Genomic DNA, 15,688 nt, shown 5'->3' with positions numbered 1-15,688 from the left:
TTGGTGCGTTAGGCGCCATCATGACGGGTTGGGATTTTGGGTCATGACAGTCAGATACAAAGCTAGATTGGTGGTAAAAGGTTTCAAACAGAAGAAAGGTATTGATTTTGAATAAATTTTCTCACGTGTTGTCAAAATAACTTCTATTCAAATAGTCTTGAGCTTAGCAGCTAGCCTAGATCTTGAAGTGGAGCAGTAAGACGTGAAAATTGCATTTCTACATGGAGATTTGGAAGAAGAGATCTATATGGAACAGCCAGAATGTTTTGAAGTAAAGGCAAAAAAATACATGGTGTGAAAGTTGAATAAGAGTCTTTATGGGCTGAAACAAGCGCCAAGGTAGTGGTACAAGAAGTTTGACTCTGTAAGGCCCCGTAAAATTTTGCCAAGGGATTCAAGTTTTGTGGTGCCGCAGTAGGGTGATGTGTACGGATACAGCAAGGTATAGGTGGAATATATTAGGCTGAAGGGCTAGTTATGCGGTCAGATTCGCCATCGCAAATCCATTCTGTGGGTCGCATACCTGTCGCAGAGTTGAGCAAAAAATAGTTGAATATTGAAGGTCGTTTTGCGGTCCATTTTGCGGTTCGCATTTTCCATCGCAGATTTGGTATGAAGAATTTTGTTGGATGATTATGCGGTCCATTCTGCAGCCGCATAAGTGGCCTGCGGACTGCAGACTTATCGTAGACCAGTCCAGACCAATCCAGTTCTTGGCATCGTCTTCACGGCCCATTTTGCGGGCTGCATATCTGTTATGCGGTCCATTCTGCGACCGCAAACCTGAATTCGGAGGGACCATTTTCCTAGTTTTATAACCCGATCTCATTTTGATAAATAGCCTTAGGGGCTCATTTTGAAGCAAATGTATGATGATTTTAGAGAGAGGTAAGAGTATTTTAGAGAGAGAATGAGGAAATCTAGCATTCTAATCACCCATTCATGCACCAATCTTCAATAATCAAGGAAGTCAATTACTAGATTATCATCTATCCGGGTAAGTCCTAATCCTAAGCTTTCATGCAAGAGGTTATGAGTTCAAGTATATTGTGGGGGTTGGAAATAGGCCATGTATGTGACAATAAGTTGTAGTATGTAGGATTAATGAACTATTTTGGTTAGTTTCTTGTTGAAATTGATTGAGGGAGGAAGGGATTACCATTGTAGAGCTTTATAGTCTATTTTGCATACTAGGTGTTTGACAAAATTCTTAAAAGAGTTACACCATGAGAATCCTTCTAATTATTATCCGATTTTCGCTATCTTCCTATAGATTGCTATTGCTAGAAGTGTTGGGACGTTGTGGTAACTTAAGGAAAGCTCAAACAAGGTATGTTGGCTAAACTACTCTCTTAGAATTGAATTCCAAGATGTTCCCGTAAGTTTCAAGTATGGTTGGCTCAAGTTCCTTATTCCCATGTTCAGAGTTGTTCCCAATAAATTCGATTGTCCCGAGTAAGCAAGTTGTCGAGATTTATGTATTCAAAATGTGTTCTGAATGTTCCTATCACATTATGCTATCTCTCGGGAATGTGTTCAAGAATGATATGTATATGAAAATGTTATGGCTTTGAGTCGTGTTTCAAATAAATGTCAATTATGCTCAACTTGGAAAGAATACTCAATGCGTCTAAAATTCCTATTTCTCATATATATACTTATGGCCTTGATTTCGAATGTTTATATTGTTGTTAATCTATAAAGATGCTTGAAAGTGAAGGAAGTGAGTTGGAGGTATAAAATGTGGCCAACGTATCAAGAATAAAAATTATACTTGTGGCCAATGGTGCCAATAAAATAAAATGATGTGAGAAAAGTTGTTAAATGAGTCTTGACTCAACTGTTCCAAATTGATTTCGAAAATAGACTTGCTTAAAAGCTTATGTCCTCAAGTCATGCCCCAATGTGGCTGCTTTAACTAATGTTATGATTTGTAAGTACTTCAAATGTGTTTTAAGCCTTTACATATTTATGAGTTGAAATTATGCACTGCCCTTTTGGAAAAAAGTATTTCAAAAATAAATGGTGTATTGCTCGTTTATGATTTTAACATGTGTTTCTACTACTTGTCAGTTTGCCCCATACTTTGGGAAGAAACCTATTGTGTTTAAAGTTTTCATTACTAATGAACTTGAAGTTATGATTTTCAAAATATTCGATATGTTGATGTTTGTGATGATGATCCTTGAAAGTAAGGAAATAAAAGTGTGGAATATGAGATACGGTCACCGTGCCATAAATGAATAATCATAAGTTTGGCCAAGAGAGCCAAGAAAATAACGATGTTATGAAGGGTTAAAAATACTAATGAAGATATATATAGTGTGAAAGATAATGAGGTGAATATAAAATATATTTGTACTTTTATTTCCCTTATGTGCAAAACAAAAATATTTTTTTAGGAGTATAGTTAGTCATCGAGGAAGGGTAGGTAGGAATAACCTAACCCCGAAACTACACGTGTCGGTGTAGGGTGCAATGTAACTATTCCCCATATTTGGGATGATATTTTTGTGATGAGAATATTCCCCTTTTGGATGAGGTGATTACTAGAAAAGGGTGATGTCGATCCACACGACATTGTGGTGAGATGGCCTAGCCGGTCGGGTCGTGATCGGACTCCACGCCGCACACGTGATGGTGCTTGTGCTGGAAAATATAATTGAAATTGTGCTTGAGATTGTGATTGAGATAATGATTGAAGTTCATGATAGTAATTGTGATTGTGGTTGATGTCTTCGTGGAAGACGGCCTAGCCGATCGGTTCGTGATCGAACTCCATACAAAATACACGGTGGCATATCTATATTGGTACTAATGATATCCCAACCAAAAATATATATATTATTTTCGTATTTTGAAAAATCGTTATGTTTTAACTGGGCATTTGGATATTGTTGATGGTGACTTGCTATTTCTATGATTTTCTCTTTCTTATATTGGCATTCTATTTTGAAAGAGGACATTTAGCTTTACATACTAGTACTATTCCATATGTACTAACGTCCCTTTTGTCGGGGGCGCTGCATCTTCAATGGATGCAGGTGGTTCGTCAGCGGGCGATTTTGATCCTCGTTAGCAGTTACTCTCTATTCAGCAGATTTTGGTGAGCCCTACTCTGTTCTGGGCTTCATGTCATTTGACGTTGTACTTTATGTTTTGAGGTATAGCCGGGGCCTTGTTGCCGGCACTTCCATACTACTCTTCTGTTGTACTTAGAGGCTCCATAGACAGGTTGTGGGTGGTGTTTGATGTTGGAAATTAAACTAGTAAGTGTTGGTATTTGGGCAAACATTTTTTTCATCATATCTATAAACTTATAATATTTTGGAAATCATAAATGAATATCCTTTAGTAATGGAAAAAGAAAGAATGTGGAGCACTTGACTCTTCTCATGTCTATCACTTGTTCTGATTCTTATATTGTTAATGGGTAAGGTTGGGTATAAGGTATCTAACAGTCTTGCTTAACCGGAATATCTCAGTTGAGCGCCGATCACGCTCTCCGAGGTCGGGGCATGACAGACTCATTCATGAGAAATCAAACATACACAAAGACTTTTCTAGATCCATGTGTATACTATAAGAAATTCTCTAACAATAACTTTATCATCTTGTTGTTATATGTGGATGATATGCTGATTGTAGGACATGACAAGAAGTTGATTGCCAAGTTGAAGAAAGATTTGTCCAAGTCATTTGACATGAAAGACTTGGGTCCAGCACGACAAATTCTAGGAATGAAGATTGTCCGAGATAGGACAAATCGAATGTTGTTGCTGTCACAAACGAAATACATTGAACGTGTGCTTAAACACTTCAACATAATGAGTGCTAAACCAGTTAGTATGCCTCTTGCTAGTCATATGAAGTTGGACAAGACAATGTATCCTACAACAAAGGAAGATAAATAAAGTATGGCTAAAGTTCCATATTCCTCTATCGTCGGGAGCCTGGTATTGCTCATGATGTCAGTATTGTTATCAGGTTTCTTGACAATCCCAAAAAAGAACATTGGGAAGCTGTGAAGTTGATACTTAAGTATCTAAAAGGAACCTTGGATGAATGCTTGTATTTTGGGAGATAAGATCTAGTCTTAAAGGGCTATACCGATGCTGATATAGCCGATGCTACTGATAATAAAAAATCCACTACTGGATATCTATTTACTTTTTCAGGGGGAGTTATATCAAGGCAATCTAAATTGCAAAAGTGTGTCATACTCTCTATAACTGAAGCAGAGTACATTGTCGCTACTGAAGCTGGCAAGGAGATGATATGGCTTAAACGGTTCCTTCAAGAGCTTGACTTGCATCAGAAGGAATATGTTGTTTATTGTGATAGTCAAAGTGCAATAGACTTGAGCAAGAACTTCATGTACTATGCAAGAACAAAGCATATTGATGTGAGATATCATTAAATTCATGAGCAAGTGGAGAACGAATCTTTGCATGTCAAGAAGATTCACACGAGTGAAAATCCTACGGATATGTTGACCAAGGTAATACCAAAAGACAAGTTTGAGTTATGAAAAGAACTTGTCGGCATGAACTCTATATGAAAAACTATAGATATCTCCTTCAGATGCATGAGACTGGAGGGGAAGATTGCGGGGTCCATCCCATGAATGTGAAAGGAAGACCAACTTCCTTTGGCATAAAGTACCATGCTACCAAATATACGGGATATGTGATTTGGGCTGTCAGATTTTTCATTGCTTTCACAAGGTGACGATTTGACCTTTACATTATGATGATGTCATCCATGATGCAAGCAAGGAGTATTGGATGTCCATAAATAGATAGCTCCTGACTCAGTTGAAGACACACCAAAACAGACATAGTAAGAGAGAGTTCACAGAGTAAGAAAAAAAATACTATGTGAGAAAATATAAAGAGTTTGAGCGGTATTGTAGTGAGGTGAAAAAATCAAAAGAGGGTTATTTCTTTTGAGTGTGAGTGGTCTTGGAGTATTTTATTCGGTACCACAAATTGTAAAATCCTTGTTATAGTGAAATCAAAATTTTCTTTTAGCAAATATATCACTAAGTTGTGTGCTTAGAGGTGATTTTTATTAATAATAGGAACAAAATATAAAAAATTGTCTGGAGGTCTTACAAAGTGAAGAAAACTAAAGTATGACATTACATCAATCCTATTATCAAAGCTGAACATTACATTCAACATTAGTAGTACATAATGAGCTAACCCAACTTGCATATGAGTGATCAAACTTAACCAAATGTTTGTCTTAGGACTGATCATCCCAAAATTGCCCCATATGTTAGAATATTGCATACATGATAAGGAACTTGAGCGCTACAAATCCAAGGTGATTAACTGCTTCACATTAGTCCTGGGATTAGCATTCCTACTATGCAGAGGCAACTCGATAGCTAGGACACCCGCAGATATGCATATGAACCGTGTCCAGCTTCTTGTCATCCTACTTTTCTTGTGACTTTGAATGATCGATGCGTGACTGTTCTTAGTGATTAGGATCTGGATCCTCTTGAGCCTGCCTTCCTCTAGCGTAGGACTTGTAGAATATACTTGGAACTCCTAGTGAAATCAATTGTTCCTGTTGGGCCGTGATTTTTCCCTTATTCTTAAGGGTTTTTCACGTAAATCTGGTGTCCTTGTTTCTCTTATTATTGTCATCGGTTACTGTATTTTAGTAATTCACATTTATTACAGTCGTATACCATGAATATTATTTTTGTGGGGGGTTAATTTTTCCAACAACTTCGACATAATCTGAGATAAATAACTAGCGCCAATACATTGTTCTTCATGTATTCGTATAATGATGTGACATAAGTCAGTTTAAAAAAATGGTGCTGTACCACTTTGCCGTTTTGCTTTTGTTAGGCTCAAATCTACTCTATCAAATACCCGATCCTCTGGGCCTAAAATGCATCTATGGTTTGTGGGTAAAAATTACTTTTAGTTCGTGGCCAAAATTATTTATATTCGGTAGCCATAAATTATATAAAATATATATTTTATGGCTATTATTTTAAAAGCGACTATCAATGTCATTTTCCCATATTTTATTAGACCTAGGTTTCTTACCGGACAAAATGCAATTAATAGGATCTATCTGACTCTCTATCTCTCGCAATGAGCTAAGTCGACTTACAGGATTGTGCTTGATATTGAGCTTTGTTATATCTGCGCAAGCAAAGTTGACCCCGTAGCTCCTTACTATTTCAGAGTTTCATTTCTCAATTTGTGAATCCCATAGACGAATATATATGACTTTAGAATCTAGAATCCATGTACTAAAGTTTGAACTCGCGCAGACTCAGAGTTCTCCATCTCCTTTAAAAATAGATGAGACGGGTGTGTATTTCCCAATGAAGGCAGATAAACCTATTGTATGAGTACTAGATACAACTAGTCCAGTTTAAATGGTAGCCAGTAAAGACATATCAAATCCGTTAATGGCTGACACTTTGCCAAAAAGTAAATTTAACTCTCGAAATTAAAGAAAGAAAAAGATTGCCAAGATCTATTACTCAAAGAGAGACATCCAGAAGAAAACAAGTAATTTCAAGAAAAGAGATTGTTGAAAAACTAGAAAATATCATTAAGCAGATATTAGAAAAATTCTGGACAAATTAAAGGATAAACACTTATTGGAAGGAGGATCACAGAAAGAAAAAGCAACCCCACAACATTCAGAAGATGACAATACAGATAAAGACTCAAATATGAAATATCACGAAAAATGAAGATGATAACTTTGGAATAAGCTTTGATTAAGTGGCTCTGCATAATTTGGATATATAAAAAAAGAAGGAAGGACATAAAGGTGTAGATTTAAAAAAAGAGTGGGATGAAGAGGTCACAAAGATCATATCAATAATTTAAGTGTATATATATATATATACACACTCATTAAAATACTAATACTCACACTTAAGAAATCACTCAAAAGTCCAATATTCCAATTGACTTGCGATAATTAACGAAACTTTACGGGGCGTGCCATATGGCAGCTGTAGCCAAATATATTTGACAGCCGATAGCCAAATTAAAGGATCCAAAATACACGGAAATAACAGAAGCTCAAGTAGACTTTTATGGAGTTTACAAGAGATCGATTAGACAAGCATCAGAAACTGTTAATGGCACAACTTTTATCATTATCATACATTGTAATCTCACTATTAAAGACTCATATGAAACTTCAATTTGAAATTCAAAAATATTTCATATTTGACTTTTGAGTGAGAGTGGTTGAAGTTCATTAGAAACAACAACAATAATACCCGTGAATTCTCACAAGTGGGGTGTGGGAGGGTAATATTATGCAAATTTTATCCCTATCCTATGAGGACAGAAAGACTATTTTCGATAGACTCTCGGTTAAGTTGAAGTTTTATAAACATCGGGAAAAAGCTATATACAAAATTTAAGGAAGATGAGGTGATTTCAAACGGTGAGTCGAAATTCTAAGCTAATGTGGAAAACGTTAATGCGACAATGTATGTCATGTGTGTATGTCACTGTACATAACACATATTTTCATGGGCAGATATACATGATATACAGGGAATATATGAATATACAGGAAAGATATACACTAATATACACCGCCTCAAAACTCATTTTCTACCATTTTCAGACATCGCTGTAACAAAATAATCCACCATTTCAATCCAAACAAAGGAAGAAGATGAAAAAAAAGAAGAAGAAACTTTCAATATGCTAAAATTGAGGATAAGTCACATATATGCTAAGGCTGTTTGGATTCTCATATGTATTGTGCTTCTACGTTTGTAGGCAGAAGTAAACTATTTGGGATAAAACTATTGGATGAGATCATAAAAAGGATATGGGTTTAATTTACATTGTTTGGGGACGTTTGAAATTATCTTTTTGTATATATGCCCATTTCCTTAGGATTTCCTTCTCCATAATTGGCAGACTCGATGAGCTTTTGAAGGGAAAGAGGAGCTCATTTTTTAGAGTATGAGAAATTGAATGCGATAGGTTAGGAGACAACTTCTCAGTTTACATAAAAGCAGACACTTGGCTATAGGGTGCCTTTTTTTTAAAAACTAAAATTGAAAAATTAAGTTAAAACATCTCAATAAGAGTAAGTTGGACTATTTCTTGCCATTAAGTGAGCAGAATATCCTTGGAGTGCCAAATTGCATTCTTTTATAAATCATTAAAATGATTGTGGGTCAGTTCCAAAGATTATGATTTATGTTTTACTTATTTGCATGTGTCATCTTATTTTGCACCATATTTAGGTATGTCTTGTGTTTCTGGATATACCTGCTTATGTGTTTATGCATGTTAGAGATACTATTGTGTTTGATTTGGTTTATTGATCTTGTGTGGTTACCATTAATGGGTGTGACATTATGGTTAATCTCTTGTTGTTGGATATGGTGGATTTCAAGGTGATTCTTAGTATGGATTAATTGGTTATCACCGTATTACGCTATCTTAATTTGTCATGCCATGATTCTGACCTTAGCTATATCAAAAATGCCTATGTTAGAATGGAGAGGCTCACTTGATCATTCTAAGAGTAGGGTGATTTATTTTTGAAGGTTCAACGTATGGTTGCGACGGGGTATTTAGCATACTTGGATTTCATTCAGAATACTAGTGTAGAGACTCCCTCTATGGATTCGGTGTCGGTGGTGAGAGAGTTTTCTGATGTATTTCCTACGGATCTATCAGGTATGACATTAGATAGGGATATTAATTTTTGTATTGATTTGGTGCCGAGCACCCATCCCATATCTATTTAACTATATTGTATCGCTCTAGCAGAGTTGAATGAGTTGAACAGGCAATTGCAAGATCTACTTGACAAGAGATTCATTAGATTTAGTATTTCACCTTACGGTGCACCGGTGTTCTTTGTGAAGAATAAGGATGGTACTGTAATGATGTACATTATTTATAGTTAGCTGAATAAGGTTACCATCAAGAACAAGTATTTATTGCCTCGTAGTAATGATTTGTTTGATCAGCTTCAGGATGCTAAGGTATTCTATAAGATTGACTTGAGATTGGGTTATTATTAGATGAAGATTAGGACTTTGGATATTCCAAAAATAGCTTTTAAGACTCGTTATATGAGTTCTTGGTGATGTTATTTGACTTAACTAGTGTTCAAGTAGCGTTCGTGGATTTGAACTGGCGTTTAAGAATTATTTAGATTTTTTTGTTATAGTGTTCATTGATGATATCTTGGTTTACTTTTGTAGTAGAAAGGAGCATGAGTAGCATTTGAGAATTGTGCTTCAGACTATAAAGGGGAAAAAAGTTTTATGCTAAGTTCTCTAAATGTGACTTTTGGTTAGACTCAGTAGTATTCTTGGGTCACGTAGTATTTGGTGATGATATTAATATTGATCCTAAAAAGATTGAGGCAGTTCATAATTGTCCTAGACCTACTATAAATACGGAGATTCAGAGTTTCTTGGGTTTGGCACTATTATTGTCATTTCGTTTGAGGGATACTTCCATTACAACCCCATTGACTAAGTTGACTTAGAAATGTGTTCCATTTAGATGGACTATTAAGTGTGAGCAGAGCTATCAGAAGTCGAAAACTAATTTGACTACAACCCCAATATTAGTATTGTCAATAGGTTAAGGGTTATTCATGGTGTATTGTAATGCTTTACACATTGGTCTTGGTGGTGTATTGATGCAAGATTGTAGAGTGATTGCTTATGCATCATAGATATTGAACCCTTATGAAGAATTATCCAGTTCATGACTTGGAATTGGTGGCTATCGTGCATGTACTGAAGATTTGGAGGCATTACTTGTATGGTGTGTCATGTGAGATCTATACTAATCATAGTAGACTTCAGCACTTGTTTAAGTTAAAGGGTTTGAATTTAAGGCAGCGGATATGGTTTGAGATGCTTAGATTATGATATCATTGTCTTATATTATCCGGGAAAGATAAATATGGTATTGAATGCCTTGAGTAGAATGACAGAGAGTATGGATAGCTTAGCCTTCATTCCAGTTGAGGATAGACATGTGGCTATAGATATTCAAGACTTGGCTAATAGTTTTGTGGGATTGGATATTTGTGTGCCTAGTAGAGTTCTTGCCTGAGTTGTTAGGGAGTCGTGCTTGTTGGAGCACATTAAGGCTCAGTAGTATGATGATCTCCATTTGCTAGTGCTTAAGGATATTGTGTAGCGAGCTGGCGTCGAGAATGTTGTCATTGGAGTTGATAGTGTTATGTGTCTCTAGTTTCGGTTGTGTGTTCCTAATATAGATATTTTGAGGGACTTGATACTTGAACAGGATCACAACTTGTAGTATTCTATTTACCTAGGTGTTACAAAGATATATTATGACTTGAAGTAATACTATTGGTGTGGAGGATGAAGAAGGACATTATTGGGCATGTTTCACGGTGGTCGAATTTCTAACAAGTCAAGTATAAATATTAGAAACTGGGTGATTTGATTCAGAAGATAGTTATACGGGAGAAGAAGTGGGAGCGCATCACTATTAAATTCGTGGTAGGCTTATCAAGTACTTTGAGGAAGTTTAATGAAATTTAGATCAATGTTGATAGATTAACTAAGTCTGCGTACTTCATACCGGTGTTGACTACTTATACTTCGGATAGGTTGTCCCAGATTTATATCTGGGAAATAGTTGTTTTGCATGGTGTGCTGATTCCTATTATCTTAGACCGAGGTAATGAGCTCACTTCTTGCTTTTGGATAGCAGTGCAACAAGAGTTAGGTGCACATGTTAAGTTTAGCACAGTTTTTCACCTGCAGTCTGATGGTCAGTCTGAGTGAACTATTCATAAATTGTTGAGAGCTTGTATGATTTACTTTGGAGGTCATTAGAATAGTGCTTGCCTTTAGTTTGCTTACAATAATAGTTATCTGACTAGCATTCAAATGGCTCAATATGAGGCTCTGTTTAGTAAGCAGTATTTTTCCTCTGTTGGTTGGTTTGAGCCAGATGAGGCTATATATGTTGTTGGGTATAGTTTTGGTGCGACAACGAGTGACAAAAAGGTTATGTCGATAAGAAGGTTCGTGGTGTGGAATTCATAGAGGGTGAGAAGGTATGTCTGAAAGTTTCACCCATGAAAGGTGTAATGAGGTTTAGGAGGAAGGGTAAGTTGAGTCCCAGATTTATTGGCACATTAGAGGTGTTGGAGAGAGTTGGTAAGGTGTCTTACAGGCTTGCATTGCCTCCTAGCCTATCGGGGTTACATTTAGTACATTATGTTTCTATGCTTCGGAAGTATAATAAAGACAAATCGCATTCTTTAAGCTTCAACACATTGCATTTAGATGATAATTTGGATTATAAAGAAGAGCTAGTAGCTTATTTTGGCAAATAGGCCCAGAAGATAAGGTCAAAAGAGATTGCTTTGTTGAAAGTTCTTTGGAAAGGCCAACCAAGCAAGGGGGCCACTTGGGAGGTAGAATCAGATAGGCACAGGAGATATTCATACCTTTTTGACAATCCAGGTACATTTCTAAACTCGTTGGGGAAAGAACGTCTATTTAAGAGGTGAAAAACGTAATAATCCAACAGATTATTTTGAGTTATACGACCTCATTCCTATATTTAAGACTTTACATAGGTTTATTTGGTAATGGGAAAACTACATAAATTTGCACGAGGCATTGTGTCCACCTATATTGCAGTGGCAGAAGGGGACGCGAGATTAGAGGCGTCCCATACCCCTCAACGCCAATCACTCGGCACTTTTGCTGAAATTTCAGCTTTCCTTATATCACCCCATTTCATACATAGAATTTATTTTATTATCTTTAAAGCTACACTATACATATTTGGATCTATCATCATTTTTACCTCTAAATCAAGTTATCTAAAAGAAAAAAAAAGGTTTTTGACCTGAAAGTTACGAAAGTATATTTTGGGATTTACACCACCAATTTGGACCCAGATTTGGGAACTAATTACATATTTGGACTCGTGAGGCTATGAGTCGACGTGATCCATCTTTCATTCCAAAGTTTTACCATGTGGGCCTTTTATTGACTTTTTTATTTTATTAAAGATAAAAGCTTTATTATTTGAATTTGATTCTTATAGTTTTATTTGACCCTATTGAGTATTCCTTGACTAGATTTTGGGCATTTAGAGGACAGGGATAGAGGAAAAAGGCATTTTGATAGGTTGAAGCCTACTTTAGAGAAGATAAGTATTCAAGTTAGGCTCGACATGAGGGAATCTTTCCTAAAATAGACTTATGTATTACATGCCACATATTTGGGGATAACATATATACAAGGTGACGAGTGTATATGCAAATACCGAGATTTTACCATATTTAGTGTAGATTGTAGGCTTTTTCATGCCTTATCTTTGATACTTGTTCTACTTGTACGTGCCTTGTTTTTTTGTATGACTAGTTGAGCATCGTTACTCAAGCCAGAAATCATGACTAAGCTTTCGATTCCTTATTTGGACATGATAGGCTGTTGTATACGTACATCTCTGTATGTTTTCTCTCTGTACATATGCATCATACACGCTTATCTCTTGTTCATATTCATACACCTCTTAATATAATTCTCTAATATGGACTAACGTTGGCATAGTTGTTTATTTCGTGTGATTGATGACTGATTTTAGAGATATTGAAGATTGATTATATAGCTATAATGCTCGAGTACATGGATTTGGATACATCCCTTCAGAGTCACGTGAGTACCCATGTTACATTGCGTCGTGTGTGCGTAGTGATAGTGGATAACATGGAGGACTTAGGCACCGGAGAGGTATCGACCGGGGTAATATTTGAGTCTTTATCATACATAAGCATTTTAGACTCGTATAGAAGCATTCATATAAATTTTAGATGTTGCATATTATCTTTATGTAGATTCGGTGCCTTGATTTATACTTTTTATCAATTTATCTGAAAAAGCATGCTTACTATATTCTTCGTTGACTATACACCTTATTATGTATATCCGTTGTGTTTTGGTTATTTTTTCTCTAATTCTATACATGCTTATGAATTGAACAAGTTGTGGAAACTGAGTATCTTCTATCAAAATATCGCTACTATTTAGTTGGGGTTATTCTTGAAACTTACTAAGTACACTTTGTCTATCGTACTCATACTATATTTCTATATATTTTTGTGCAGATCCTAGTGTTGATCCTAACGACATTCAGGAGAGTGCCTAGGAGCGTGACTTGGAGACTTCTTGGTGAGCTATTGCTCTTGGATTCACAGCTTATGGAGTCTTTTTCTTATTTATTCTACTATTTTCGTATTTCAGATAGTACTTTTGTATTTGAGACTATGTCGTATTCCAGTTAGTAGCTCCTGACATGTGCTATCAGGTTTTGGAGTTGATGTAGTACCTTCTGCACTTTGATATTGATTTCATACTTATTCACGCTTTTAATTATATTATGATAGTTGATCATTATTTCTGTTATCTTGTTATGGTTTTTTATGTATGTTGGTTCATCTAGCACGTTAAGTTAGGTCCAATCACGGTCATGGTGGGATTTGGGCCGTGATAAACAATTAGAAATTTGGTAATCTTATGCATTTGTGTTCCATGATGCTGCATCAATCATGTGTGACTTGTACGAATGAAGAAATATAAAAGGAAGGTTACAAGACATGGCGCTTCATAATTGAGTTGATAATGGTATGCATATGTATCCATAGTTAAAAATGGTGGTTTAGAGATTACTTGAATATCTATGCGTGGAGATTAGAATGGGACATTATGAAATTATGGAAGGCTTATAACATATTTTGGAAGAATAAAAGTTCAGTTTGGGTGACTACTGGTAGGCAATTGAGACCACATGTTCTATGCCAGGTTAGATTTGTTCATACAATGCAAGATGACATATGGATATGTCATTTGTTACGGTTCTAAGAGATACTTGTTTCTATTAGATTTAATGAGAGTGGAAGTCCACAGTGCTATTACGATAGTTATACCAAGTGTTTTTGGTACACAGACTGGATTGAGTTGGTTTTCTTATCTGCTAATTAACAGATAATTTGGGTGAGGTATACAAATGCTCACAGACTTATTGAAAAGTACTACCATAGACTCATGAAGTAATGTCACCAGTAGCTTTTTTACAGATTTGACATATTTCGGCAATTATTAGTATATTGCGCAACTATATTTTTTGAGATATTATGTGATAATTAGTGTGACTTGTTGGTTGAGAAACTTGTATTTGATGGTATTAAGATAATGGACCTGGAATTACTGAAATTAAACTTCAATGAGGTCGGTTTGGAATAAAAACTCTTTCAGGCAACACAAAGCATGAAATGGATTAAATTGAAAAAGAAAAATCCATGACCTAAAGTTATGATGGGTGGTTATGAGTTTCTACAAAGTTCTTTTTATTAGCAGTGTCATGAAGATTTGGGAGAATGATCTATTTAAATTTGGGCATTTTATTGGCACCAGATTTAGTAACGAGGAGTTATCGTGACCAAGAGGTATTGCTATGAATATAAAACATATGGGATATATCACGTGGTTACGTTCCAGTTGTCCATTTATGACTCGACACAGGTTATTCAGATTGAAATAGTGCATATATATATATATATATATATATATATATATATGAGAATTAGACTCTTGAGGAAGTTCAAGATATCAAAGAATGATTTATGAGCTTATAAGCTAAAGTCGTAGAAGGAATCCTCAGTTAAGATATACCAACGTTATTATCTATACGAAGGTGACATGAGATAGCAGCGAGAATGTGTGTGATAAGTTTATACAACTGCTTGACGATTTCAGTAAGATACTTGGCACGTTAATATTTTTAAGGCGGGGAGAATGTAATGACCCAACTGGTCATTTTGAGTTTAGCACCACATTCCCTTGTTTGAGACTTCTGGTAGGTTCATTTAGTTATTTATGACTCACGGGTATCGGTGGTTTGTGTCCCGAACGGTTCGAGAGTATTTAGGAACACTTGAATTCTAACTTGAATCATTAAAGTTCATACAGTTGACCAAGATCAACAATTGGAGCAAACGAACTTAGTTTCATAGTTGGAAGTTTTTATATGTTCGTATGATGATTTTGAACGAGTATATATATTCGAATTAGGTCCTGAGGGGCTCAGATGCATCTCGACATTATTGCATAACAAATGGAAGTTTAAGATTCTCAAGTTAATTTGAGTTATCAATTTGATTTATAGCATTTTACTTCGTGTTTCTAGCCATAAGTCCATATAGGGATTTGGACTAATTGAAATGTTTTGAATGGATCCCGAGGGCTCGTGTGAGTTTCTGTCACGATCCAAAATCCAACCAACAGTCGTGATGGCACTTAACCTCTAAGACTAGGTAATCTAACATATAATACAAATAAAATCCAACGAAACAAAATACAATTTAACATAAATAGCGAAATAAATCTTTAACAATAGATAGCATAAAATACTACACCGTCAAATTTTCCAAACACCTGGTGGTATAGAGTCATGGGATCTAAAACAGAATACAAAAAATATTGCAATAATACAATACTTTCTAAATTTATAGATAACAATATGAATGATAGGGGAAGTGGACTCCAAGGGTCTACGAGCGAACATGCAACGCTACCTCAAATATGTAAAAGTGTAGTATGAGTACGGGACAACGTATACTCGTTAAGTATCAAGACTAACCTCGG

Source organism: Nicotiana tomentosiformis, chromosome 3 (genome assembly GCF_000390325.3).
Source record: "Nicotiana tomentosiformis chromosome 3, ASM39032v3, whole genome shotgun sequence".
Classification (NCBI taxonomy): domain Eukaryota; kingdom Viridiplantae; phylum Streptophyta; class Magnoliopsida; order Solanales; family Solanaceae; genus Nicotiana; species Nicotiana tomentosiformis.
Note: the sequence above shows the minus strand (reverse complement) of the source record.